This window comes from Triticum urartu, chromosome 7 (genome assembly GCF_003073215.2).
Source record: "Triticum urartu cultivar G1812 chromosome 7, Tu2.1, whole genome shotgun sequence".
NCBI classification, from domain to species: Eukaryota; Viridiplantae; Streptophyta; class Magnoliopsida; order Poales; family Poaceae; genus Triticum; species Triticum urartu.
This window is the reverse complement of record NC_053028.1, coordinates 328952468-328979904: the sequence shown is the minus strand read 5'-3', so window position 1 is coordinate 328979904 and position 27437 is coordinate 328952468. Positions and strand designations below refer to the sequence as shown.

General features: G+C 45.2%; 2 long non-coding RNA genes across 16 annotated transcripts; both read left to right on the top strand.

The window, feature by feature from the left end:
* The first annotated feature begins 7034 nt into the window (after positions 1-7034).
* Positions 7035-14140, top strand: LOC125522727. Of its 15 annotated transcripts, XR_007289947.1 has the most exons (9): positions 7036-7690; positions 7790-8007; positions 8695-8817; positions 9945-10023; positions 10747-10870; positions 11462-11532; positions 11598-11648; positions 12353-12431; positions 12846-13255. It is a non-coding gene; the product is annotated as an uncharacterized LOC125522727 (long non-coding RNA). The 15 variants fall into 15 exon arrangements; XR_007289951.1 differs by adding an exon at positions 9583-9613 and having other exon boundaries at positions 7035-7690; positions 10747-11648; XR_007289948.1 differs by having other exon boundaries at positions 7790-7818; positions 7897-8007; positions 10747-11648.
* A 10580-nt stretch (positions 14141-24720) lies between these two features.
* LOC125525130 lies at positions 24721-26360 on the top strand. Its single transcript, XR_007291161.1, has 2 exons — positions 24721-25659; positions 25751-26360. It is a non-coding gene; the product is annotated as an uncharacterized LOC125525130 (long non-coding RNA).
* Positions 26361-27437: the final 1077 nt, after the last annotated feature.

The window sequence follows — 27437 nt, the reverse complement described above, 5'->3', positions numbered from 1 at the left end:
TCGGGTCCATACAGACGGATCTGATGGTACCCTGAATAAGCGTCTAGAAAAGACAAACGCTCACACCCCGCGGTCGAGTCGACTACCTGGTCGATGCGGGGGAGGGGGAAATGATCTTTCGGGCAGGCCCGATTGATATGTTTGAAGTCAATGCACATGCGAAGTGACTTGTCCTTCTTGGGAACCATGACAACATTGGCGAGCCACTCGGAGTGGTAAATCTCTCGGATGACTCTGCTGCTAAGAGCCGAGCCACCTCCTCGCCAATAGCTTTCCTCTTCTGGACGGCGGACCGTCGAAGATGTTCCTTCACAGGCTTGAACTTCGGGTCGACTCGTAGGCGGTGCTCAGCCAGCCCCCTGGGAACTCCAGGCATGTCAGAAGGCTTCCATGCGAAGACGTCCCAGTTCTCACGAAGGAACTGGATGAGCGCTTCTTCCTATTTGGAGTCGAGCGTCGTTGAGATGTGAGTCAGAGCAGCATCGGGGTCGGCCGGGTGAATGTGAACTGGCTTAGTTTCACCGGACGACTGAAAAGCAGATTCTGAAGCAGGCTTCTTGGCTCGTAACAATTCACTCAGATCAGCAGTTTTCTGGTACTCTTGCAGCTCAACAACTGCCATCTGAGCGTCAGCAATCTTTGATCCTTTCTGAAAACACTCCTCTGCTTTCTTCCGATTGCCTGTAACGGTGATCACACCTCTGGGGCCGGGCATCTTCAACTTAAGATACACATAACATGGTCGAGCCATGAAGCGTGCGTAAGCTGGTCTGCCCAAAATGGCATGATAAGCACTTTGGAAGTCCACAACCTCAAATGTCAACTTTTCCTTGCGGTAATTCTTTGAATCACCGAAAACCACATCGAGAGCAATCTGGCCGAGTGATTCGGCTTTCTTTCCAGGAATGACTCCATGGAAACTCATGTTGCTGGCGCTGAGCCTGGACATCGGAATGCCCATCCCTTTCAAAGTTTCAGCATACAATATGTTCAGGCCACTGCCACCATCCATCAGGACTTTGGTCAGTCGAGTGCCTTCGACAACTGGGTCGACCACCAAAGCTTGCCTCCCAGGGTGGCGATGTGTGTAGGGTGATCAGACTGGTCGAACATGATGGCAGTCTGAGACCACTTCAGATAACTGGGTGTTGCCGGAGCAACCATATTCACCTCACGGTTAATGACTTTCAGTCGACTTTTGCTTTCGACATCAGCAAAAATCATCAGGGTGGAATTGATTTGGGGGTATCCATCGTCACTATCTTCCTTGTCCTCAACTCTGTCCGACTCTTTTTCCTTATCTTTGGACGGTTTGCCCTGAAACTGCTGGATCAGGAGCCGGCACTGTCGAGTGGTATGCTTTGGGTAAATAAAATTACCCTCCTCATCTTTCTTGGTGTGGATGTGACATGGCAGATCCAAAACATCATTTCCATCTTGATCCTTGACTTTCTTGGGCTTTCAGGGGCCTTTGGGATTTCCCTTGAAATTTCCCTGGGTTGCGGCCAGGGCCTCCCCAGGGGCGGCTGGCTCGGCCTTCCGCTTCTGTTTCTGACTGGAATTGCCTCCGGTCTCCTGGGCGACTGCTTTCTGCTTGCCACTCCGGAGTCGATCTTCATCTTCTCCGTTAGCGTACTTGGTGGCAATTTCCATCATCCTATTCAGAGACATTTCTCCGGTCCGACCGAACTTCAGGTTCAATTCTCTGTATTTAACGCCTTCTTTAAAGGCACAAATTGCTTGATGGTCAGGCACATTCTCAACTGTGTGATGCAACGTGATCCACCTCTGGATGTAATCCCTCAGAGTTTCATTCGGTTTCTGCACGCAAGAACGCAATTCTGTAAGGCCTGCGGGTCGCTTGCATGTTCCCTCAAAGGTTGTGACAAACACTCGGGAGAGGTCCTCCCAAGTGTAGATGCTGCTAGGCGCCAACTGATTTAGCCACGCTCTGGCTGAGCCCTCTAACATGAGAGGCAAATGCTTCATGGCCACCTCATCATTGCCACCGCCAATCTGTACGGCCACTCGGTAATCTTCGAGCCAAGTGTCAGGCTTAGACTCACCGGTGAACTTGCTGACTCCAGTCGCCAACCTGAAGTTGGGAGGAATCACTGCGGCTCTGATGGCTCGGCTGAAACACTCTGGCCCCAAAACATGCACTCTGCTGCTGGCAGGCACATCTCTGTTGTGGCCTTCCCGATGAGCTCTGTTCCTGTCAACCAAACCTTGAACGAGGATAGACCTCGCGTCAAAGCCTGGGTCCCTGGGGTCGACTGGAATCCTCTGCCCAACACTATGAGGGCGCCTGTCATCTCGATGCCGAGGCGCATATGACCGACTCCTCGGGGGAGGGGTTGGCACTCGACGTCGATCATCACGGTCGGATCGGTGACCATACCGCTCATTCCTTCTGTACTGATCATGCCGGTCACCACGTCCCTCACGCCTCGGGGGCGATCTCGGGCTGTGAGCTGACTCGACTGTATCTGTTGCAACGGATCGACTGTGGATCCTATTCCGCGACTGAGAAACAGCGGAATTCTGGTTTCCCGCCGCCCGGAGCAACGCTCTGATCTGCAACAAGCCCCTGCCAGCCTCCGACTGGGAGGGCTGAATCGATTCTGCTATACGGGCCGCGGCGGCCAAATTCTGAACTGGGGTTCGGTATACCTGCGTCGGCGGGAAGAGATGACGTCGACTAGACTCGGGAGCCCGCTGACGCGCTTGCTCGTCGAGTGCTCGCTGGAGATTCTCCAGTCGAGTGCGCTCGGCCAAGTTAGCCAAGCGCGCGTCCTCCAAGGCCCGGGCCTCGGGGGTCTCTCCGACGATAGGAGTGTGGAGTGCGTCCATATTCCAGCGGCGAAGCTCCTCTTGTTGTAATGACGTGAGAGGTTCGGGGAGATACTCGTCGTGGGGATGCGACGGGTCGCCCCCACCTGCGCCTCCATCAGCGCGAGGGAAACCGGGAGGGCTGTGCGTTCCATCAACCGCCAGAACCTCAGCCGCTGGGTCGCTGCTGCCGCACTCGGATGCGGTCTCCGCGGAGCCAGTCGAACAGGCCGCAGAGGGATTCGTCGGGCTCGATTGCCGCGACTTGTGGGGCGGCCGACTGGCGAGCCACGGCATGCCTCACCCACCTCTGAAGTCTCGACCGACCAGAGCACTTGCGCCGGTGGGAGACAGAGCGAGGAGACGATACGGGGGCCGACCGATACTGGGTCGACGGCTGCCGCAGGAGGACGCCACGAACGCATGCGCGGAAATGCGTCGCACCGCGGACGGGGAGCGCGTCGATGTCGAGCGGTGCCTCCTGAAGCCAGGCGGAATCGTCGACGATGAACGTGAGCGCGCCGAGGCGGATCTCGCGGCCCTCCACCAAAACTCCGCCCGAAACCATGATCAAAGGGATCGGAAAAATCGCAACTTCTCCAATCAGGCGCTAAGATTCCTGCCCCACGGTGGGCGCCAACTGTCGTGGTTCTAACTCTGACAGTGAGGTAGGGGTGTGTGTATGGAGAGGCTAGATCTCAGCTATTGGAAAGTTGTAAACGCACGAGGGTTACGAGTTCAGGCCCTTCTCGGAGGAAGTAACAGCCCTACGTCTCGGTGCCCGGAGGCGGTCGATTGGATTATGTGTGTATGAATAACAGGGGTGCGAACCCTTCATACTGAGGAGGGGGTGGCTTATATAGAGTTCGCCAGCCCCCCTCCCGCCCTCAGTAATGCAGGGTTTAAGGTACATTTAAGGTCGGGCGTTACTGGTAACGCCCCTAATAAAGTGCTATAATGACCATAAAGACTACTTAACAGCCGACCGTTTGCCTGCGGAGTGACTTTAGGTCTCTTGGTAGTCGAGTGGTTGGCTTCATGGTCGAGTGATAGCTTCTTGGTCGAGTGTCTTGAACCCGTCGAGTGGGGTACCTTCAAGTCGATTGAAAGGTGACTTCTTCTGGGGACGTCCTTGGGTAGGGCTCTTTGGACAGGTCCGTGCCCCTACCCTAGGTGCATAGCTTCATCATAGGGCACTCCATAATTGCAAATAGGGGCATGGATGGATAGAGCACAACCATATATCCAAATCATCCTTACTGAAGCAACACAAATAAAGCATAGAACACACTGTAGCATCATGTATACATGGCATCAAAATAACAACAGGAAAGGACTTAGTAAAATTATAAGTCCCTGAAAACAGCAATATCACGAAGGCTACTTTGCATGCTTGTGCTAGTCACCACAAAGATCACAAAAATACATGATAAGCACCCCTGTAAAGATGGCATGACATTGATCAAAACACATGTAGAGCTCATGTTCATATGCAGCACACAACAAATGTGACAAAAATGACAAATCCTCATACTCTGATAAGAATCACCACCTAACAATTTATAGCACTCTTGCATCAGTGATCTCGGCATCAAGATGGACTCAAACAAGAATGTCACAATGGAACAAAATGAAGAGCACATCATGATATACATTTTGATATATCATGCACACGAAACGGAGCTACGGATGAGAAGTTATGGCATGATGAACATGGGCTAAGAATATAGCAGAAAAAGACTTAGAGATGAAAACGAGGTCAACCCTAGTCTTCTAGATCTGGATCCGGGCATGGAAGTCGAGGTGTCCAGAATTCGTCCTCGCAGTGGCCAGAGTGGAGGCGGGGTCGCCGAAGCGCTCTGGGCCTCGCCGGAGACGCGGATCCGGTCGGGGCGAGGTCCTACGGAGGCGGCGAGGCACCGGGCGGCGCGGCCGGCGAGCTGCGGAAGGGCGGCGGCGGAGAAGTGAAGAAGAACGGCGGCGGAGGTTCGGAGGCGCGAGGCGGCGAGGTCGCGGGCGGCGCGGAGGAACCGCAGGCGGTGTACGGGCTGCGCGGGCCGGCTGCGGGCCCCGCAGGCCGGCGGCGGCAGCAGATCTGGGAGGCCACGTGGCGGCTCTCTACTGGCACGGGCGCGGCGGCGACTGTGTCCGGCGGCGTGCGGACATGTCCGACGAGCAAGAGGGAGGGGGAGCTAGGGTTTCGACCCGGATTTTGGACGGGGAGGACATATTTATACCTAGAAGGAGGTGGGAGTGTTCAAATGAGGTGTAGTTTTTGACCACGCGATCATGATCCGACGGTGGAGGACATGGGAGAGGTTTGGATGGGTTATTGGGCCGTTTTGGAGGGGTGTTGGGCTGCAACACACACGAGGCCTTTACGATTCCCCGGTTAACCGTTGGGGCATCAAACGGACTCCAAATGACACGAAATTTGACAAGCGGTCTATCGGTGGTGTACCAAGGCCACTTGGCAAACCTCGGTCCATTCCGAGAACGTTTAACACCCGCTCACAGAAAGAGACAAAAGGAGGCGCCGGATGACGTAGGAGTGTCGGATTGCAAAACGGGCAACGGGGAAAATGCTCGGATGCATGAGATGAACACGTATGCAAATGCGATGCACATGATGACAAGATATGAGATACAAGACATAAACAAAAAGCAAAACAAAGACAAAACCCAACCACGAGGGAATCTCATAACTTAAAGCCAAAAATGGCAAGAGTCGAAGTACAAATATGGCAAGTTACATCCGGGGTGTTACATTGGAATAGCTTCTATCCACTTAGTAACGTAATTAACAACAACTAAAATATGTGTATACCCATTAGAGGAAGGAAACGGTCCCATATAATCAAAGGCCCAAACATCGAATGGTTCAATAACAAATGAATAATTCATAGGCATTTCTTGACATCTACTAATATTACCAATTCTTTGACATTCATCACAAGACAAGACAAACTTACGAGCATATTCGAAGAGAGTAGGCCAATAAAAACCGGATTGCAATACCTTATGTGCAGTTCTATCTCCAGCATGGTGTCCTCCATAAGCCTTCGAGTGATACTTGCGTAGGATCTGTTCCTGTTCGTGCTCAGGTACACAACATCTAATAACACCATATACTCCTTCTTTATAAAGGTGTGGGTCATTCTAAAATTAATGTCTTAAATCATAGAAGAACTTTTTCTTTTGCTGGTATGTGAAACTAGGTTGTATAAATTTAGAAACAATATAATTAGCATAATCAGCATACCATGGAGCAGTACGAGAAGCATCTATGACAGCTAGTTGTTCATCTGGAAAGCTATCAACAATAGGTAGTGGGTCATCAAGAACATTCTCTAACCTAGACAAGTTGCCTGCAACGGGGTTCTCAGCTCCCTTTCTATCAATAATATGCAAATCAAATTCTTGTAGCAAGAGAACCCATCTAATAAGTCTAGGTTTAGCATCTTTCTTTTCCATGAGATATTTAATAGCAGCATGATCAATGTGAACAATTACTTTAGAATTAACTATATAGGTCTGAACTTATCACAAGCAAATACAACTGCTAAAAACTCCTTTTCAATAGTAGCATAATTTCTCTGGGCACTATCCAGAGTCTTACTAGCATATTGGATAACATTTAATTTCTTATCAACCCTTTGTCCTAGAACAGCCCTTACAACATAATCACTAGCATCACACATAACTTCAAATGATAAATTCCAATCAAGAGGCTGAACAATAGGTGCAGAAATCAAAGCTTTCTTAAGTATTTCAAATGCTTCTACACAATCATCATCAAAGACAAAAGGAACATCTTTTTGTAAGAGATTAGTCAGAGGCCTAGAAATTTTAGAGAAGTCCTTAATGAACCTCCTATAGAAACCGGCATGACCAAGGAAATTTCTTATATCTTAAATGTCCTTAGGACACGACATATTTTCAATAGCATCAACCTTAGCTTTATCAACTTTAATACCTCTTTCAGAAATTTTATGCCCCAAGACAATACCTTCATCTCTAGTCCTAATGTCTCAGTTGGTAGGTCGCGTTCCGAGTTTTATTTTCGTCCCACCTCACCCGGTCTTTTTTGATACTTCTTTGATACTTCCTCCCATCATCCCTTCAGCCGTGAAAAACCAAAGAAAAAAACCGGGAGTCCCGCGTACGCCCAAACTCCCGTCGTGATTAACTGAATCGAACGACAAAATACCTACGAAGAAAAACCAACGAAAAAAACCCCTCGAGCTCGGACGGGAACAAGGCTCCCCTCGATCTGAAACAGCGCTAGGGTTTGCCCAGCCGCCACGCTCCGCGCTGCCGCCCAAGGCCCGCTCCGCCCCCACCGCTCCCCACAACGCCGCTGCCGGAGGGCCGGCCGGCGAAGCCGCGCCGCGCCCAGGGACGGCAGCGGCGGGGCGGGTCCATCTCCCTACCTCCTGCCAGAGCCACCACAACACCATACGTAGATCTGGCCGGGAGCCCCGCCGCCGACGAGGGCCACACCGGCGATCTCGCGCAACCTACCTGCCTCATGTTTCCTCTCTGTTCTCCTCCTTCTCTCTCCGACCCTTGTTCATCCGCGGCCGCCCGAGCTCGCCCCGATTCATGACCCTCTCCTTCCGCCAACTCTGGTCCGTCGCCGGTCGTCTGTGGCGCGAGCGTCGCGCCTCCTCCTCAACCTCCTCGATCCGCGATGCCCTGACTGCACTGCGCACGTGCGCCTCGCGAGCCATGGCCGCCTTTTGCCGAGCTGCGGGATCGACGTCTGACCGCCACCATGACCGGCCTCTTGCGAAGGTCCCGGTCACAGTCTCCTGTGCCTTTGGACCTTGGGAGCGAATGGGTGATTATATGCCAGGTAATCTATTTTGCTGAATTTGTTCAGAAGGAAAATTCTTGAGGTACAACACTGACCCGCTTCCTTGCTGTCTCATCTCGGCTGTTTTGGTTGAGCTAGACGCCAAAAGCAATATTGCAACACCATGCGTGAGGAACATGATTCTGCCAGTATTTAAGCATTATACTTGCTAACACTGAGAGCTTAATTATCTTTGATGCAACCAGTCCGTCCAAGCATCCAAATGTACGATTCATGTGCCTAGAATCAGTACTTTTGCATGTCTGATGCATGCAGAAATATCCAAATGTACGACACCTCATGGACCCGATGTGAAGGTAGCATATGCTATTCTACAGTGCTTGCCCTCTGAAATCTTAATTGTTGGTTGTACAGTTAGTGCTAAACTGCAGTAATCTACTGCACTTGCATCTGAATTTTACATTTAATAAGTTAATACTTGAGAGTTAAGATAGATCAGTAATCGAGTTGGGGCTCTATCGTTGTGGCAATTTGGCAACTGTTGCTAGAGGTGATACATCTACTGCACTTGCATCTGAATTTTACATTTAATAAGTTAATACTTGAGAGTTAAGATAGATCAGTAATCGAGTTGGGGCTCTATCGTTGTGGCAATTTGGCAACTGTTGCTAGAGGTGATACATCTACTGCACTTGCATCTGAATTTTACATTTAATAAGTTAATACTTGAGAGTTAAGATAGATCAGTAATCGAGTTGGGGCTCTATCGTTGTGGCAATTTGGCAACTGTTGCTAGAGGTGATACATCTACTGCACTTGCATCTGAATTTTACATTTAATAAGTTAATACTTGAGAGTTAAGATAGATCAGTAATCTGGTTGGGGCTCTATCGTTGTGGCAATTTGGCAACCGTTGCTAGAGGTGATAAATCTGCAAGCATAAAGTCAATGTCCTGCTATGCCGCATAATTACAGTGCTTTCACATTATGGTAAATTTGTTTCCTAAAAGCAAAATCTTTGTCATGCCCAATTCATGGTGCAGGACAAGTAAGCCATCCACACGAAGTCGGCGGCAGCAAGGGTGTGGGGCGTCGGGAGGAGCATCTGGGTTGAAGGTTCTGGCCCTCGCCATTGAGACTACCGTGTTCGTCGCCGAGTACATCTGGTATGTACGCAACGAACCTCCCTAATGCAATGTCGCTGCTGTTTATTTCATCTTTTGATTGCGGCAGACTATATTCCACTAAGGCACATTAGGGAGTAGCTTTGGGGTAGGGGCCAAACCTGCATATTTTGATCAATTATTTTTATTAGATTAGCAATGGGAGCTTACTGTTCAGTGAGGATTTTCCCCCTTAAAGTCATATTGTTAATATCCAAAAAATTTAATGGGTGGGTGGTGATGTCCCACTGCTTTGCCCTTTTAATTCCAGCACTTAAATAAGAATTGGAGGGCAGACGTTGCACAAATGGATCATGTGGCATTTACTACTGTTGTATTATCATATCTAGCATCTCCCTATAAAAAATAAATCTAGCATTAGTTTTGAACTTCTGATGATGTAAGGTAAACACAGAGGCATATCTTCGTCATAGTTGCATCCTTTATAGCAGAGATTTTGTTATGAAAAAATTATTTTGTTGATGGAAGCCTTTGTGCTTCTGTCACTTGGACGTGAAGTTTTTGTAGACAATCTTAGGACGTGAAGTGGGATGCAACATCTATAGATCTACTGACACTGAAAGGTGGTTGTTAGTTAGGTTCTGATTGTGCCAATCAATAATACACAATTGTTACTAGGGTTCGGCTACGGATGCCATCCATCAACTCATGTTTTAAAGTGTGCTTGTGAGATGCAATCCGATCTCTCTATCTTTCCCGCTGAGATGCAGAGGAGCTCGGTGTTTTAGGGCCTGGCTGTTGCTACAGGGGAAGGTGGAGCTGCGAGGAAACAAGACAGGTGGACAATGCGACAGGAAGCAAGAATGAATTTCTAATCAATCTACTGTTTCCCTTGAGTCGGGGGGAACATACCACGCACCACGTTGTGTTTATTGATCTGGAATCCTAGAGGATCACCCACCCTCGTAATTCAGTATTGAGATGATCTCCTTAATTTCTCAAATGTGTTTTATTAAATTGGATTTCTGTAATTATCCTTGCTCTAATTTGATAGTTTTACCCTCCCGAGCATGTTGTGCTTCCATAAAAACATGAATATTTCTCAGCCATTTTATTGAAAATGTAGTCCTATGCTTTCACATTGACTCTGGATATTCTCCTAAACGAAGGTCAAGAACAATTGATTTTATCGGCAACAGGAGGCGCTTATCAGTCGCCATCAAGTGCCTCAACCAGTGCGGCGTCCAGGTACACACATTGCTTCATCTCCTGTGCTATCTCATCGTCTAGACAATATATCCATGGGTGACCCCTGTACTCACCTCATCTCCAGATTAGAACATAAGTGTCCGTAGGAGGGTAGGATCTAGGCAACTGCAGTACTGATTGTCCAGCTAGGCAACAAAGTCGACGGGGCAAATAACATAATCTTCAGATAAAGTTATATTCGAAAGTCAGTAGGCTTTTCATGATTGCCAGTGGTAAAACAAGCATATATTTCTTTTGATTATTGACATAGCACAGCTTAGTAGAGTGGACCAACCAACATTGGGTTTGGGAGGTCATTTAATAGGAAACACTTCGCTGCAAGTTTCTTCACCATTGAACACAATTCATCACAAGACTTTATATATGTTGGTTGTCATGCATGTATGTCTGCAACTAAATAATTACAGGATGTTGTGTGCTTGTTTTATGTCCAGCAGTAAAGATGTTTGAAGTTTTGTACCAGTTTCCAATAGATCATTTCCTACAACAATATTTGTTTTGCAATCCAAACAAGTAAATGTCTTGTAAAGAAGTAGATGTTTCTGCATATCAACACACCATTCAAGTTATTTACAGAATGATTTTCTTGGAGCGTTCATAATTTCACGTATGTTTACATCATTATTCATGTGTGGGTTGTATTGTGTTTTCTTTCGTGGGGTGCCGGACGCGCTACTGACGGTACTAGCATGTTTGGGCTAGGGAGACAGAGATGGTATGCGGAGTAAGAAGAGTGATTTAAGGGGAGAGAAATCATAACAGGGGTTGGTGGAGCAGAAGAGGGCGAAGGAAGACTTGTGGGGAGCTGCGAGGAATAGATTTTGGGGTATGTTACTGTTTTATGTGTGATATCAGTTCATAATTTACTGCAGCGATCAGTTCTCTACTTTCTATGTACTAGGTTAATTCTATTTGCTAGCCTTAAGTGTTTTTTCTATAGCAACTAAATATAACCCTGAAACATACACACATCTACTAGATGCAAAATTGTTTCTCTGTTGGTACGAACAATCATGTAGATTAATGCATGTAGTTTCGTTTTGCACACAACATACTCTCCAGTAGTGCCGAAATTAGAATCTCAATCCCTGTCCATTATACAAGATGCAAAAGAGTTCAGAATAAGATATTCATCATCATATTCACGCATTTTCCGTTGTAATATATATTTTGTATTTGTGTACAGGTTGACACATTACACATACATACAGTATGTCTGACTTATGCAGAAGAAAAGGGACCCTTCATATAAATTATTTGCATGCTCATAGTTATGAACTTAATACACTTTGCCTGGCATTCATAACCATTATACTTCCTCCTGCCCAAATTTGTTGTCCTACGTAATAGTGTTCCACTTTGCGCCTACCACTGGTAGCTGGAAATTAGATATAATAATAATCAGTTTCCTTGCTAGATTTGTTTCCTTATAGGATATCCTGCCGATTTGATCTATTTTTGGCTAGAGCACATGGGATCAAACCAGAGGTAATCAATTTTCTATGTTCACCTGATTAGTTATAAGGAATTTATTACCTCTGTTTTATTTCCAGGATACCCAAACCAGTGGTAACGTTTTTTATGGCTTTGAAATTCTGTACAAGGTATTCTCATGTCTAAATACTAGAATTGTTTGTTCATTGCTAAATTGTTAATGAGGGGTCCATGTAGTGCTCTCAGTGGAGACACTAGACCATCTGATGTTCATTTAGACATTTCTATTCAAACTTTCAAAGTGATTGTTTTCTTTTTGTGTGTCCACATAGTTGTTTGTGTGCATCCAATATAAAACTTGCTATGAATTTGCACCACCTACACCCTTTTTCCATGTCTTAGTCTATATGAATTACCCACTTTATATACCGCAAAAAGAAATTACCCACTTTATAATAACTCACATGTTAATTAAAAGGAAAAAGATCTGAACCATCGACACTCTATAAGTTAAGTTGTTCAGCTAAAATTTAACAAAGAGATATTTGATTACATGGATCTCTAATTTTTCTGCAGTGTTGTAATTATATTGTCTCGGGTGTTGTTGTACGTTCCTTGTATCATGTTGACTTACTCCTTGATCAATAGGGATGTGGATACAAAATTCCGTTTTCCACTACTTATATTATCCTCATTGGACCTTAAGCTATAATCATCGGCTATTGTTGTGTGTCTGCCTGCCTGGCAATGTTTCACCTCTATTTTTGACCTACTGTTGACTTATTTGGAACCTGAGAAAGAATTATTTTACATGTTAGAGTACTCTCATATGTTCGAAGTCATAAAACCAGCTGAGATAATGAAATAATGCCAGGTAATTACTCGTGGTTTCAAGGTTGCGCAAAGGAGAGGAGGCATGGTTATAGGTCCTCGACAACATCTGCGCCTCATAGGTCAGCCATGATTCTCGGATTTTTTGTTCTGTTGTTATTCCCAAAGAAACATCGTAGTTCTTTTGGACGGTCAAAGATTATTCAGTTACTGAAATACTTCTTATCCAAAGAGCTGGGAATATTTAAAACATCTAAATTGCTTATCTCAACACTATAATAGAAAGTACTATCTCGGAAATAATAACAAAACACCGTGATAAACTGGGCACCGGAGCCATATTGACACAGACCCATGATCAATGATATGTGAGCCAAGTCTTGATACCTGTGAACTTACAGCCACCCATTGAGTGCATGATTTCTTCCATCTCCTTTTCTTTTGTTTTCTAGGGCAGATATTCCACCGTGCATTGTATTTGACCATACTTAACCAAGTTGATTCATATCAATAAGTATCTTTTGGTTTTCTTCCAGTTTATTAGGCATGGACCCAGACACAAATTCTGAAGCTTCAATAATTTGGGTGGTCTAATAGTTCCTGTATAGCTTGATGTCGTATCAGGTGTAATATTTTGTTGTTGTTTGATGTTGCATCAAGACAAGCTAGGGTCAACAAGGAACAAAGGGGTTGACACATGGAGAAGCGGGAGCATAAAATTCAAAAGGTACTGAACATGTGTATGGATTACACCGGTGAGTGAATGGTGTGGCACATTGAGTCAGAGAGTAGTTGCTTGTCTGGTATGAAAAACAGTTGTTTCTCGATTAGATTAAGGCCAAACTTATCTTCAACATGTGTGGTCTTTCATCACCATTTTAAAAGAGGTTCAATGCAAAATCCTCAGACTGCCAATTTTTACTATATTGGAAGTACTTTATCGATACGTTTGGAACAATTCTCAGATTCCATGAAACATATTCGTGGCACCAATTTTAACTAAAGAATAAATCAATCTCAATTTTGTTCTGTAAAAAATTAAAGCACTCTCCTTTCCTATGAGAAAAGAAAACATATACTCCAATTGAAGGAAGGAGTACAAAGTTGAGTCATTTTTGAGTCACTTATTGCGGGATGGAGGGAGTACTACATTGAAGCGATTGCCAATTCAAGGAATCATTTTCTATGGTCAGTCCAAACAAACAAAATTTAACCATATGGAAACAATATTTAGTTGCCATAGAAGTAATTTGACCCGAAACAGTTACCATCCAAAAAAAGGAAGTGAAAAAACCATATGAAGGAAACTAAAGTTCCAAAAGCAAGGAGTATCAACATTTGAAACAAAATATATTTTCATACAGAAGTAATTTACATCTATGGAAGCAATTTTTTGTTCATCACTAATCTGTATCAATATGTATTGCATTCTCTTTTAGAGAAGTGAACTCTGAAATCCCTCCTCATTCCAAACAATGATATTCTGAGGCTGAAAGTACAAATTTGTTACGACATGACTGACTTAGAGAAAAAAAATGGGCGTATTTGGAGCCGGATGGAAACATGGGCAGATTTGGAGCAGTGTGAAGACGGCGCACACTGGTGTTGCAATGACCAAAAGAGCCGAAGTGAAAGAAGAGATGGAATGACAATGATGCAACCTTGTCGTGTGATTCTTGTATGTATATTTGAGGTCCGTAGAAAAATATGTATTAGTGAGATAAAGTGATGGAGATGCATCTTAGGTGGAAATGGAAGCAGAGCCCAAAGATAAATAGAGAATTATTAGTTTGTGAATGAACATGTGGTGGAAAGATTGTTTTCTTGTTCATATGCCACATTTTCTTACTATTTCTACTAAGGTGAGGTGCCTTGTACATGCCATATTTTTAACATACATAGTAGCGCGAGACAACAAAACAATGACATAGAAGCCACATGCATAATCAAGTTACCGCATATTGAGAGGATGGTTTATGTATCGACAAAGAGGGCTAGGGAGAAGTTCAACAAAAAATAGAGGCTAGATGGGGTGCATGGTGTTTGTTGGAATAGAGAGAAGATACTTGCGTGCAATGTTTTCGTTCGAGGCGGGTAACTTGAGCATTGTTTACAAATTTTTCCCTGGCCCGTGGCAACGCATGGGCAGTCTACCAGTTAACCATAAAGTGACACCTCTCCTAATTCAAGACAAGATTAGTTTCGTAACATCTCTGCAAAACTCGATCAAGGTTGCTTAAGAAATCATCAAAAAAAGTTCCATATACATAAAAATCATCCATGAATACATCAACAATCTTTTCACAAAAGTCCGAGAATATAGCAGTCATACATCTTTGAAAGGTAGCAGGTGCATTGCATAAACCAAAAGGGATACGTCTATAAGAAAAGGTACCAAAAGGGCATGTAAAAGTTGTCTTTTCTTGATCCTCTTTTGACACATGTATTTGAGAGAAACCAGAATAACCATCTAGAAAGCAAAAATGTGTATATTTGGATAATCATTCTAGCATTTGATCAATAAAAGATAAAGGGTAATGATCCTTTTTAGTAGCTTTATTTAATTTGCGGAAATCAATTACCATTCTATAACCTGTAACAATTCTTTGTGGGATCAGTTCAGCTTTATCATTAGGAACAACAGTAATACCTCTCTTCATAGGGACACAATGGACAGGACTTACCCACTGACTATCAGCAATGGGATAAATTATACCTGCCTCCAGAAGTTTTAGTATTTCTTTTCTTACCACTTCTTTTATCTTAGGATTTAACCGTCGTTGGTGATCAACAACCGGTTTAGCATCCTTTTCCAATTTTATTTTGTGCTGGCATAGAGTGGGACTAATGCCCTTAAGATCATCAAGAGTATATCCAATAGCAGCACGGTGCTTCTTCAGAGTTTTCAATAATTTTTTTCTTCATGCTCTAAAAGGTTAGCACTAATAATAACAGGATATATCTCTTTCTCATCAAGATAAGCATATTTAAGAGTATCAGGTAAAGGTTTAAGCTCAAACACAGGGTCACCCTTGGGTGGGGGAGGATCCCCTAGGATTTCAACAAGCAAGTTGTGTTTCAAAATTGGTCCCTGTTTAAAGAATACTTCATCTATTTCCCTTCTTTCATTCATAAACATATCATTTTCATGGTTGAGCAAATATTGTTCTAAAGGATCATTAGGAGGCACGACAATAGAAGCAAGACCAATAATTTCATCTTTACTAGGCAGTTCTTTATCATGGGGTTGTCTACGAAATTTAGCAAAATTAAACTCATGAGACATATCCCCCAAACCAATAGTAACTACATCCTTTTTGCAGTATATCTTAGCATTAACAATATTCAAGAAGGGTGTAACAAATATAATGGGACAAAATTCATCTTGTGGGGAACCAAGAACAAGAAAATCAGCAGAATATTTAACTTTCCCACACAAGACTTCAACATCTCTAACAATGCCAACTGGTGAAATAGTGTCCCTATTGGCAAGCTTAATAGTAACATAAATTTCCTCTATCTCAGTAGGTGCAATATCATGCATAATTTCTTTATATAAGGAATGAGGTATTGCACTTGCACTAGCACCCATATCACATAAGCCATGATAGAAATGATCTCCTATTTTAACAGAAATAACAGGCATGCCTATAATAGGTCTATGTTTATTTTTAGTATCGGGTCTAGCAATTCTAGCAGCTTCATCACAGAAGAAAATAACATGCCCATCAATATTATCAGCCAAGAGATCTTTAACCGTAGCAACACTAGGTTCAACTTTAATTTGCTCAGAGGGAGTAGGTGTTCTAGTATTACTCTTACGAACTACAGTTGAAGCTTTAGCATGATCCTTTATTCTAACAAGGAAAGGTGGTTTCTCAATATAAGCAGTAGGAAAGACAGAATCATTATAAGTGATAGTCTTTTCTTCAACTTTAATAGGTGCAACTACTTTTAATTCAATTGGAGGATTATATTTAAACCACTTCTCCTTAGGGAGATCATCATGAGTAGCAAAGGATTCATAGAAAGAAGCTACTATCTCAGAGTCAAGTCCATATTTAGTGCTAAATTCACGGAAGGCATCGGTATCCATAAAAGATTTAACACAATCAAACTTAGGTGTTATACCTGACTCCTTACCTTCATCGAGATCCCAATCTTCAGAGTCGAGTTTAATTCTTTCCAATAAATTCCATTTGAATTCAATAGTCTTCATCATAAAAGAGCCAGTACAAGAAGTATCGAGCATGGAGCGATTATCGAGAAAAGCCGAGCATAAAATTTTTGAATAATAATTTCTCTTGAAAGCTTATGATTGGGGCATGAATATAACATTGACTTAAGCCTCCCCCAAGCTTGAGCGATGCTTTCTTCTTCGCGAGGCCAAAAAATATAGATATAATTACGATCACGATGAATAAGATGCATAGGATAAAACTTCTGATGAAATTCCAATTTCAATCGGTTGTAGTTCCATGATCCCATATTATCACATAGCCTAAACCATGTCAATGCCTTTCCCTTCAAAGATAAAGGGAAGACCTTCTTCTTGATAACATCCACGGGCATACCTGCAAGCTTAAATAATCCACAAACTTCATCCACATAGATTAGGTGCAAATTGGGATGTAATGTTCCATCTCCCATAAAAGGATTAGCTAGCAGTTTCTCTATCATACCCGAAGGAATTTCAAAGTAAACATTTTCAGTAGGTTCAGTAGGTTGAGGAGCAACTCTTTGCTCTACTGGTCGGGGTGAAGATACCCCGAACAAGCCCCTCAAAGGATTATGTTCCATAGTAACAGGTGACAGTAAATTTCAGCACACTATATAAATTTTTCCTTACCAAATTCCACCTACCAATGGCACTTCACTCCTGGCGCCAGAAAATAGTCTTGACGACCCACAAGTATAGGGGATCTATCGTAGTCCTTTCGATAAGTAAGAGTGTCAAACCCAATGAGGAGTAGAAGGAAATGATAAGCAGTTTTTAGTAAGGTATCCTCTGCAAGCACTGAAATTATCGGTAACAGATAGTTTTGTGATAAAGTAATTTGTAACGCGTAACAAGTAACGAAAGTAAATAAGGTGCAACAAGATGTCCCAATACTTTTTGTAGCAAAGGACAAGCCTGGACAAACTCTTATATAAAGAAAAGCGCTCCCGAGGACACATGTGAATTATCGTCAAGCTAGTTTTCATCACGTTCATATGATTCGCGTTCGGTACTTTGATAATTTGATATGTGAGTGGACCGGTGCTTGGGTACTGTCCTTCCTTGGACAAGCATCCCACTTATGATTAACCCCTATTGCAAGCATCTGCAACTACAAAAGAAGTATTAAGGTAAACCTAACCATAGCATGAAACATATGGATCCAAATCAGCCCCTTACGAAGCAACTCATAAACTAGGGTTTAAGCTTCTGTCACTCTAGCAACCCATCATCTATTTATTACTTCCCAATTCCTTCCTCTAGGCCCAAACAATGGTGAAGTGTCATGTAGTCGACGTTCACATGACACCACTAGAGGAGAGACAACATACATCTCATCAAAATATCGAACGAATACCAACTTCACATAACTACTTATAGCAAGACTTCTCCCATGTCCTCAGGAACAAACGTAACTATTCACAAATCATATTCATGTTCATAATTAGAGGGGTATTAATATGCATAAAGGATCTGAACATATGATCTTCCACTGAATAAACCAACTGGCATCAACTACAAGGAGTAATCAGCACTACTAGCAACCCATAGGTACCAATCTGAGGTTTTGAGACAAAGATTGGATACAAGAGATGAACTAGGGTTTGAGATGAGATGGTGCTGGTGAAGATGTTGATGGAGATTGACCCCTCCAAATGAGAGGATTGATGGTGATGACGATGGTGATGATTTCCCCCTCCCGGAGGGAAGTTTCCCCGGCAGAACAGCTCCACCGGAGCCCTAGATTGGTTCCGCCAAGGTTCCGCCTCATGGCGGCGGAGTTTCGTCCCGTGAGCTTGCTTATGATTTTTTCCTGGACGAAAGACTCTATATAGCCAAAGATGGGCATCAGAGGGCTGCTAGGGGTCCACGAGGCAGGGGGCCCCCTTTGGTACTTCTTTCGCCCAATATTTTTTATATATTATGAAACATGCTCCCGTGAAGTTTCAGGACTTTTGGAGTTGTGCAGAATAGGTCTCTAATATTTACTCCTTTTCCAGCCCAGAATTCCAGCTGTCGGCATCCCCCCTCTTCATGTAAACCTTGTAAAATAAGAGAGAATAGGCATAAGTATTGTGAATAATGTGTAATAACAGCCCATAATGCAATAAATATCGATATAAAAGCATGATGCAAAATGGATGTATCACAACCGATGTGGCTATAACATCTGGTGCGGCAGCAATGACAACTGCAGGTGCTGGCGGGTCAGCTCGCCCGACGGCTCAAGTTTTAGCAGATCTATTGGAGGCTCTGGCGACTCTGATGGAGGTTGAGGTAACCCCAGACAACCAGGAGCAGCACAAAGTAGAGATAGCTAAGTTGCGTGATGAGATAGCGCGGGCTAAGGCGGAATTAACAGCAGAAAACGCCAAGATGGCTGCGTAGCGGGCCGTTTTGGATGCCCAAGCACAACGAATTTAAGCAGATTCATATCGGTAGATCAGAACGCTTCACACGAAGTCCTAAGGAGAAAGCACCGGAGTCGTTTGCCCTTGGTTTATGAGTCGAGGGACCTCTTCAACACCCCTGGAGCTGGGGCCAATAACCCGCCCGTGGTGAATCGGATAGTTGAGCCACCTGGCCAGCCACATATGAAGAGCACTCCGCCTCAGCAAGTGGTGACACCACCGGGTCATTACTCCACCCCTCTGGATAACATGATTGCTGCAACTACACGATTGGCAGCTCTGCCCGTCGAGGGTGAAACTCCGGCGGCGGTTGAAACCCGAAGGGCCAGGGAGCTTCTTGAAACAGCTTTGGTGCAGCAGCAGGCTTACTCTTATAGTCGTGATCGGATTCATGCGACCCCTCGTCCAAGCCGGAGTTACAGCAGGCACATTAATTCACCAACAGTCCCAAGTACGGAGCAGCGCCGTAACCAACCTCATGGGCATGACCCGGCGCGCAATGGGGCCGGTGCACTTGATTTGGTGCACCAGGATAGAGCGCATCGGGAGGCCAAGCTGGCAGCTCAGCTGGCGATTGATCAGCATGCGCCAGTTTACCCGACAGCTTCAGTGGAGGCAGGTGTAACTTCCAAGGCTTTCGGTGTGCCGTGTCTAATGGAGGCTCTACGAAACGAGCGCCTGCCTAAGGACTTCAAAGGCCCTCGTAAGGTGCCTAATTATGCAGCCGATCAACCCCCTGAGGCGTGGGTGGAGAGTTATGAGATGGCCATGGAGATGCTGGATGTTAGTGAGGCTGCATATGCTAAGTACTTCACCATGATGTTAGAGGGGACGGCTCGTACATGGTTGAAGGTGTTGCCGGCTAATTCCATCCGTTCATGGGCGGAGCTGAAGGCCCGGTTTATACATAATTTTAAAGACACGTGCATCGATTGTGGATTCGGTTTCTAGTGTTCAGGCTGAGGGTGAGTCAACGACCAGATGGGTGCACTGGGTCTCGACCATCATACATTCTTCAGATAATATCAACGTCGGCTCAGCGGTTCTGATGTTGGAGAAAAAATGCCGGTTCATTCCACTCAAGCAGAAGCTTGGGCGGCTCAAGCGTCATTGCAACGACATGGGGGAGATAATGGCGGCTCTTGTTAAGTATGCCGACTCTGATGGTACCAAGGACCCCGACTCTTAGGATGAAAGATCGGGAAAGGGGAAGAAGGGTAGCGGCGTGAAGGGACAATAGTACAATTCTACCAATCAGGGCGGCAACGGTAAGCGCAAAGCTGATGACTTTGTGTCTAACACCAATGCATGCAATTATAACCAATGTCGTAAGGGACAACCGGCTCTGAGGACAGGATTTGACCTTGAGGCAATGTTAAATCAGCCGTGTCCAAAACACGGAACGGATCGGAAGCCGACTACTCATTCGTGGAAAGATTGCAGCATAATGAGAAGCTTTGGGGAGTCCATCCAGCGCCACCATGGCCCGAATGGCGGATCAGGGTCCGGGTCATGGAGGCAGCGGTTCAAGTTTCGGGGTTTCAAGATCATGATAACCAGGGTGGTTACAATCAGCAAAGTAATCAGGGGAGTCAACAGCAGCAGCAGTCTGGTTATCAGACCAACCCGAAGCAGTTGAATAGTGGGCAGTATCATGTCTTCACCACTAGCTTATGTAAGCGGGACCAAAAGCTTCATAAGAGGGCCGTGAACGAGATTGAGCCGGCGGTCTCACGTTATTTGCGGTGGTCAGAGCAGCCTATTGTGTGGAGTCATGAGGATCATCCGCCACGGGTTGATAATACGGGTCATCTGGCTCTGGTAGTGGCACCTCAGGTTGGGGGTTATAAGTTTACTAAGGTGCTCATGGATGGAGGTAACAGCATTAACATACTTTATTATGAGACCATCCGTCGCATGGGACTGGCAGATAAGAATCTTAAGCCGTCAAACACTGTCTTCCATGGTGTCGTGCCAGGTAAGTCAGCCTACCCGGTGGGTAAGATATCGTTAGAAGTTGCCTTTGGGGATGAGCACGATTCCAGGTCTGAGACGTTAACCTTCGAAGTGGTCAAGATCGAAAGCCCTTATCATGCTCTGTTAGGGCGGCTGGCTTATGCTAAGTTCATGGCAAGGCCCTGTTATGTCTACTTGCATCTTAAAATGCCGGGTTATAAGGGCACCATCACAATGCATGGGAGTCACAAGGTGGCCTTGGAATGTGAGGAAGGTGATGCGGCTTATGCTGAATCAGTTTGTGCAACGGAGGAGCTGAAATTTTACAAGGACAATGTTGACCCGGCAGACATGACATCCTTGAAAAAACCAACCACAGAGCATGATCCTTCGTGAAAGTTTAAGTCGGCGGATGATACTAAGATGGTTGATTTCGTCCCTGGCGACTCATCTAAGCAGTTCAGCATCAGCGCTAATCTAGATCCAAAATAGCAAAGCACGTTCATCGAGTTCATCCGTGAGAACCGGGACATCTTTGCATGGAAGCCTTCAGACATGCCGGGTGTACCGAGGAAACTTGCTGAGCACACTCTTAATATTGATCTGAAGTTTAAGATGGTAAAGCAATTTCTTCGCCGGTTTAACGAGGAGAGGCGGAAGGCCATTGGTGAGGAAGTGGCCCGACTTTTGGCGGCCGGGTTTATCATTGAAGTTTTCCATCCTGAGTGGTTGGCTAATCCGGTGCTGGTACTCAAAAAGAACGGCACATGGCGAATGTGTGTGGATTACACGGACTTAAACAAGGTTTGTCCGGCTGATCCGTTTGCTCTCCCTCGTATTGATAAAATCATTGATGCTACGACATGTTGTGAGCGTTTGAGTTTTTTGGATGCTCATTCTGGTTATCATCATATCAAGATGGCAGTTAAAGACCAGGAGAAGACAGCTTTCATTACTCCGTTTGGAGCCTTCTGCTATGTGTCCATGCCTTCTGGGCTCAAGAGTGTCCGGGCGACTTATCAGCAGTGTGTACAAAATTGCCTTCACAATCAGATTGGGCGCAACATTCATGCTTATGTGGATGACATTGTGGTGAAGTCAAGAGAGAAAGAGACCCTGATTTATGATTTAAAGGAGACGTTTGACAATCTCCGGGTCTACAAGATGATGCTCAACCTGGCTAAGTGTGTCTTTGGTGTACCAACAGGCAAACTCTTGGGATTGTTGGTTTCTAACAGAGGCATTGAAGCTAACCCGGAGAAGATCAAAGCTATTACTTCCTTGGCTAAACTGGTGTGTGTGTCAATGATGTTCAACGACTGGCGGGTCGTATTGCGGCTTTACGTCGGTTCATAAGCTGGCTGGGTGAGAAGGCTATTCCCCTTTACCAGATGATGAAGAAGATGGATCACTTCGTTTGGAGTGATGCTGCTAATCAAGCGTTTGAGGATATGAAGAAACAGTTGGCTGAGCCGCCCGTGCTTGCTGTCCCTATTGATAAAGAGCCTCTATTGTTATATGTGGCTGCTAATAGCCGGGCCGTCAGTGTAGCCATTGTGGTGGAAAGGAAGGAGGCAGGCAAGGAGTACCCGATTCAACAGTCGGTTTATTACATCAGTGAGGTGCTTATCGAGTCCAAACAGAGGTATCCACACTGGCAGAAGTTTGTATATGGGGTTTTCATGGCAAGCCGGAAGCTTAAGCAATATTTTCAAGGTCATCCAATTACGGTGGTTAGCTCTGCTCCTTTAGGAGACATCATTCAAAACAAGGAAGCCACATGCCAAGTTGCTAAATGGGCCATTGAGCTTGGTCCTCACGGTTTAAAGTATGTGCCACGCACGACCATCAAGTCCCAAGCACTTATGGATTTCATCAATGATTTGACAGAGTTGCAGGCACCTGAGGAAAAGCCAGATAACACATATTAGACTATTCACTTTGATGGATCCAGACAGCTGGAGGGCTTGGGGGTTGGAGTTGTTTTGACTTCCCCACGAGGTGACAAGTTTACTAATGTTCTACGGCTAATGTTCCACTATACTAACAATGCAGCTAAGTATGAGTCCTTGCTCCATGGTCTTCGGATGGCTAAAGAGATGAACTTAAGCCGGGTGAGGTGCTGTGGCGATTCGGATCTGGTGGCTCAGCAAGTTTCTGGTACTTGGGATTCTAAGGATCCACTTATGGCAGCTTATCGACGAGAGGTTGATGCCATTGCAGGTCACTTCAAGGGTTACCAAGTTGAGCATATTGATCGCCGGAAGAACGAGGCGGCTGATACTTTAAGCCGGCTAGGATCTCAGCGTAAGCCGGTGCCGCCTAACACGTTTTTGGATATTTTGCTTAACCCGTCCGTTAAATTACCTACAGAGGAGGATCTTGCTATTCCTGATCCGGAGGCGCAATTGGTGGCGGATTTTCATGCTATTCCTAATTGGACGGTTCCGTATTTGGCTTACATGACTCGGGGTGAATTGCCAGAGGATGAGGTCTTGGCCAGACAGATAACCCGGCGGTCTAAGTCAATGACGATTGTCAATGGGGAGTTGCACCATCGCAGTGTCATAGGGGTGTTTCAATGTTGCGTCTCTCCTGAAGAAGGTTGGGAGATTTTATGAGAGATCCACGAAGGAGATTGTGGTCATCATGCTGGCTCTAAATCTCTTGTAGCCAAGGCTTTCCGTCATGGGTTCTATTGGTTGATGGCTCACGCTGATGCTGAGGATTTGGTAAGTAGATGTGACGGCTGTCAGAAATTTTCACGACGAGCTCATGTGCTGGCTCAAGAATTGAGGATGATTCTAATTACTTAGTCGTTTGCAACTTGGGGCTTTGATATGGTTGAGCCTTTTAAAAGGTCCAAGAATAAGAAGACCCACCTCTTGGTGGCAGTTGATAAGTTTACTAAGTGGGTTGAAGTAGAGCCGGTTAGTAAATGTGATGCGGCAATGGCGGTTCAATTCATGAAGAAGGTGATCTTTCGTTTTGGCTTTCCACACAGCATCATAACAGATAATGGCACTAATCTTTCTAAAGGCGCTATGGAAGAATTTTGTCAACGGGAGCATATCCGGCTTGACGTTTCCTCTGTGGCTCACCCTCAATCCAATGGGCAGGCAGAACGAGCAAATCAGGATATTCTGTGAGGTATCAAGCGCCGGCTTATGGTTCCTTTGCAGAGAACGCGGGGTTGTTGGGTGGAGGAGTTACCCTCGGTGTTATGGAACATCAACACGACCCCAACAGGTCTACGGGTTACACACCTTTCTTCATGGTTTATGGGGCAGAGTCGGTTCTCCCTAGTGACATCCGTCACGACTCACCTCGGGTGGAGGCTTATGTTAAAGCTGACAATGGAAGGGCGCGTCAAGACACACTTGACCTATTGGATGAAGAGCGTGATCTTGCGGTGGCTCGTTCGGTGATTTACCAGCAAGACCTACGGCGTTATCACAACCGCCGGGTCAAAACCAGAATTTTCAAGAAGGCGACTTAGTGCTTCGGCTCATTCAAGATCAGACAGATATGCACAAGTTATCACCATCTTGGGAAGGACCTTTTGTGGTCAGCAAGAATTTACATAATGGGTCATACTACCTTACCGACGTTCGAAACAATAAGGACTCACGCACATTGGAGGAGGAGACCCGTCGGCCGTGGAACATTGCTCATCTTCGGCCCTACTATACTTGAGGCTCGGCTCTCATGATGTACATCTATATCTAATATTAAAAGATGGAGGCTTTCATAATTCTCTATACGTCATGCTTTCATATCCGTTGATTTTGTGTTAACCATAAAAATTGACGGCTCGGATTTAAAACTAGATCTATATAACAAAAACCGGAAACAAAACCTGAACATACATGAGAAAAGGAAACTAAGAAGGAAACCATCACACCCGGACACTTTCTTCCTTTTATAAGGGATTCAAACACAGACATTCATTCAGTTAAAAAAAATCAGAACAAAACCTGGACGCACGAAAGAAAAAAAAACTGAGAAAAAACTTCACGAAACCTGGCCCTTAAAAAAAGAAAACTACACACACGCACCCCACGGGCCCCAGCCATCTTCCCATCGCCCTTCCTCCTAAGGATTCCCCAATTTCATCCCCTCTTCAGGGATGTCTAAAAAAATCTTCTGAGGATCCGTCGCCGGCATGGAACCACCCGTCCATGCACCTGCGTCTCGGCCACCACACCCTAGCCCTCCGATGGCGGCGCCTGATGCTCCTTCCATTGACTTCTTCCATGTGGTACTGCCGGCGTCCTGTGGTGGTGGCTCGAGATGGGGTCGCTGGTGTGGCTCTACCCCTCTGTGCACGCATGCGCCTACACAGGTGCCGGCGGCGGGCGCTACGCGGTGGCCTTCCTACACCATGAGTGAGGAGAGTCCAGTCTCATAGTGCGCGTGCGTCTTCTCGCCAGGGACACACACATGAACGTGGCGCAAGGCGACATCTCTTCCCACGTCGCAGTCCAACCAGGCGTTATCCGACCTTCATGGCTTTGTTAGCTGCAAGCAGGTCACTCTACAAGTGAAGCTAGATGGGCTGGGTCGACCTCCTGTGCAGCATCCTCCTTGCTTGCAACCTGTTCGACAAACGTCCTGTCACCAGACCCTGATTGCTAGACCATCAGTAAAGGCTAGAGAGCCACCACAACCACAACACAAGTAGTCTAGGATCTTGTCGCCGTCGTGTATTCAACCACGTCCGGCCTCACTGTGCCCATATCAACCAACCAATCCAAGTCAGTGGTACACTCCCCAACTTCTCTACCTCTTTTATTTGGCTTTATTTTCTTGATTCCGTTTCTAAGTTAGGTGATATGATCTTGTGATGCTGCAGCTCTTCAGTCTTCACCATCTACGTCCAGAGAAATATTTGGACATGCATCCTGTGATTGGACGGTGCGGAGCAGGAGCTACAGCTATGGGACGGGCAGCTAAAGACGAGAGGCTTCGCGGTCGCACTGCACTTGCTTAATTGTCCGGGTAATTTAATCTCTGTTTAGTTGACCTCTGGTGAGATATTCTCTACCACTTCTTAGATAGCTTTATTTTTAGGCGGTTCCAACTTCCAACTAAACAATGTTGGGTTCGAGGCGACTAGGCATGCATGCATGATCAGTTTATCTCAAGTTCATATACATGTTGATGCATCCCACATTGCTTGTTCTAGGAGAAGCAATGAATAAAGTCATCCTCAAACTAAAGGGAGCATCGAGATAAGTCACCCTGCTGAACTGGAACGTATGGAGGGGAACCAGATTAAGTTTTGGTGGTTTGGGTTCCACGTTTTTCAGCTCACGACCTTATCTCTGTTTAAGCTACAGAATGCTAGCTAGGCAATCCTGATACCAATAATAGCGCTCCAATCTATTTATTAGATGCGTGAACACAGTATCTTTCCTCCACTTTAATACTGGAGCAACTAGATATGGATTTATCTTTTTCTCTCTTTCAGAATCATACCATCATCAGTTTGCAACCTTGGATTTCTGATTTTGAAATGCACTTCTAATCAGCTGGTTGGATATGAACGCTTATTTGTGCTAATGTGTTATGGAGTTCTCCTGCAGTTCGAGAATTTTTTAGGACCATTTTTTTGACTGAAACTAGAGGCACAGTTATGACAATGTGTACTTAATTAGAAGAGATCTTGATAATACTAGAAACCTATGGACTGAAACTGGAGCAGATGAGTTCAATGTCCTGTTTTTGTATCTTGGTAGCATGAGATGACCAGGAAAGTTTATCGATGCACTTTGTATAATGTGGGATTCTTATAGTGAGATAATGTGTAGAAGACAACTAACCAAACAGAATACTCTGTTTCCTTATTTACTCTTTATACTTTATTTTTTCTATATTAAGTGGAATGTTTAGTAATTTACGGGTCTGAAGGTTAATTCTATTGTAGTTTATGGTTTCCCCGTTCTACAATTTGCATTGATGTATGGTGAGCATAGCATATTAGGAGTGACATCATTCAGGGGCACACGACAGTAGCTGCGTCGGTTAATGAATCAAGTGCCCAATGATTCTCATAAAAAGGGAAGGCCACTATAGTCAGGGTAAACCCTCCACCTGAGAGTTCAACGGCGACACTGAAACATGCGTGCACTGTTCCAAGTGACAACTGGATTAAACTAAAACTGGATGGTTCTTTTATGGCGGCAACGGGACAAGGATGTAATATGGGGCTATTGTAAGAGATCGTCGTCCATGCATGGTTCTTTTATCTTGCGAGTGACGTCTGGAAAACTGCACAGAGGCATAAGAAACATAAGTGGCGCACTGTTACAGGGATTCAACAAAATACGCACCATATACCAGGGCCTGTCGTGGCTGAGACGATTGTGGTGCCATGCTGATAAATTTAAATGAAAGAGCTACCAACGGAATTGAGAGTGGGATGTTCATGGTCAGGTGAGCTAGGATTGCTAGCCGGGCGTCTGATGGCTCCCAAAATCAGAAGGTTGATCATGATTGCAACTTGGGAAGCCCACGAGATTTCTACCCATGCCAAACGC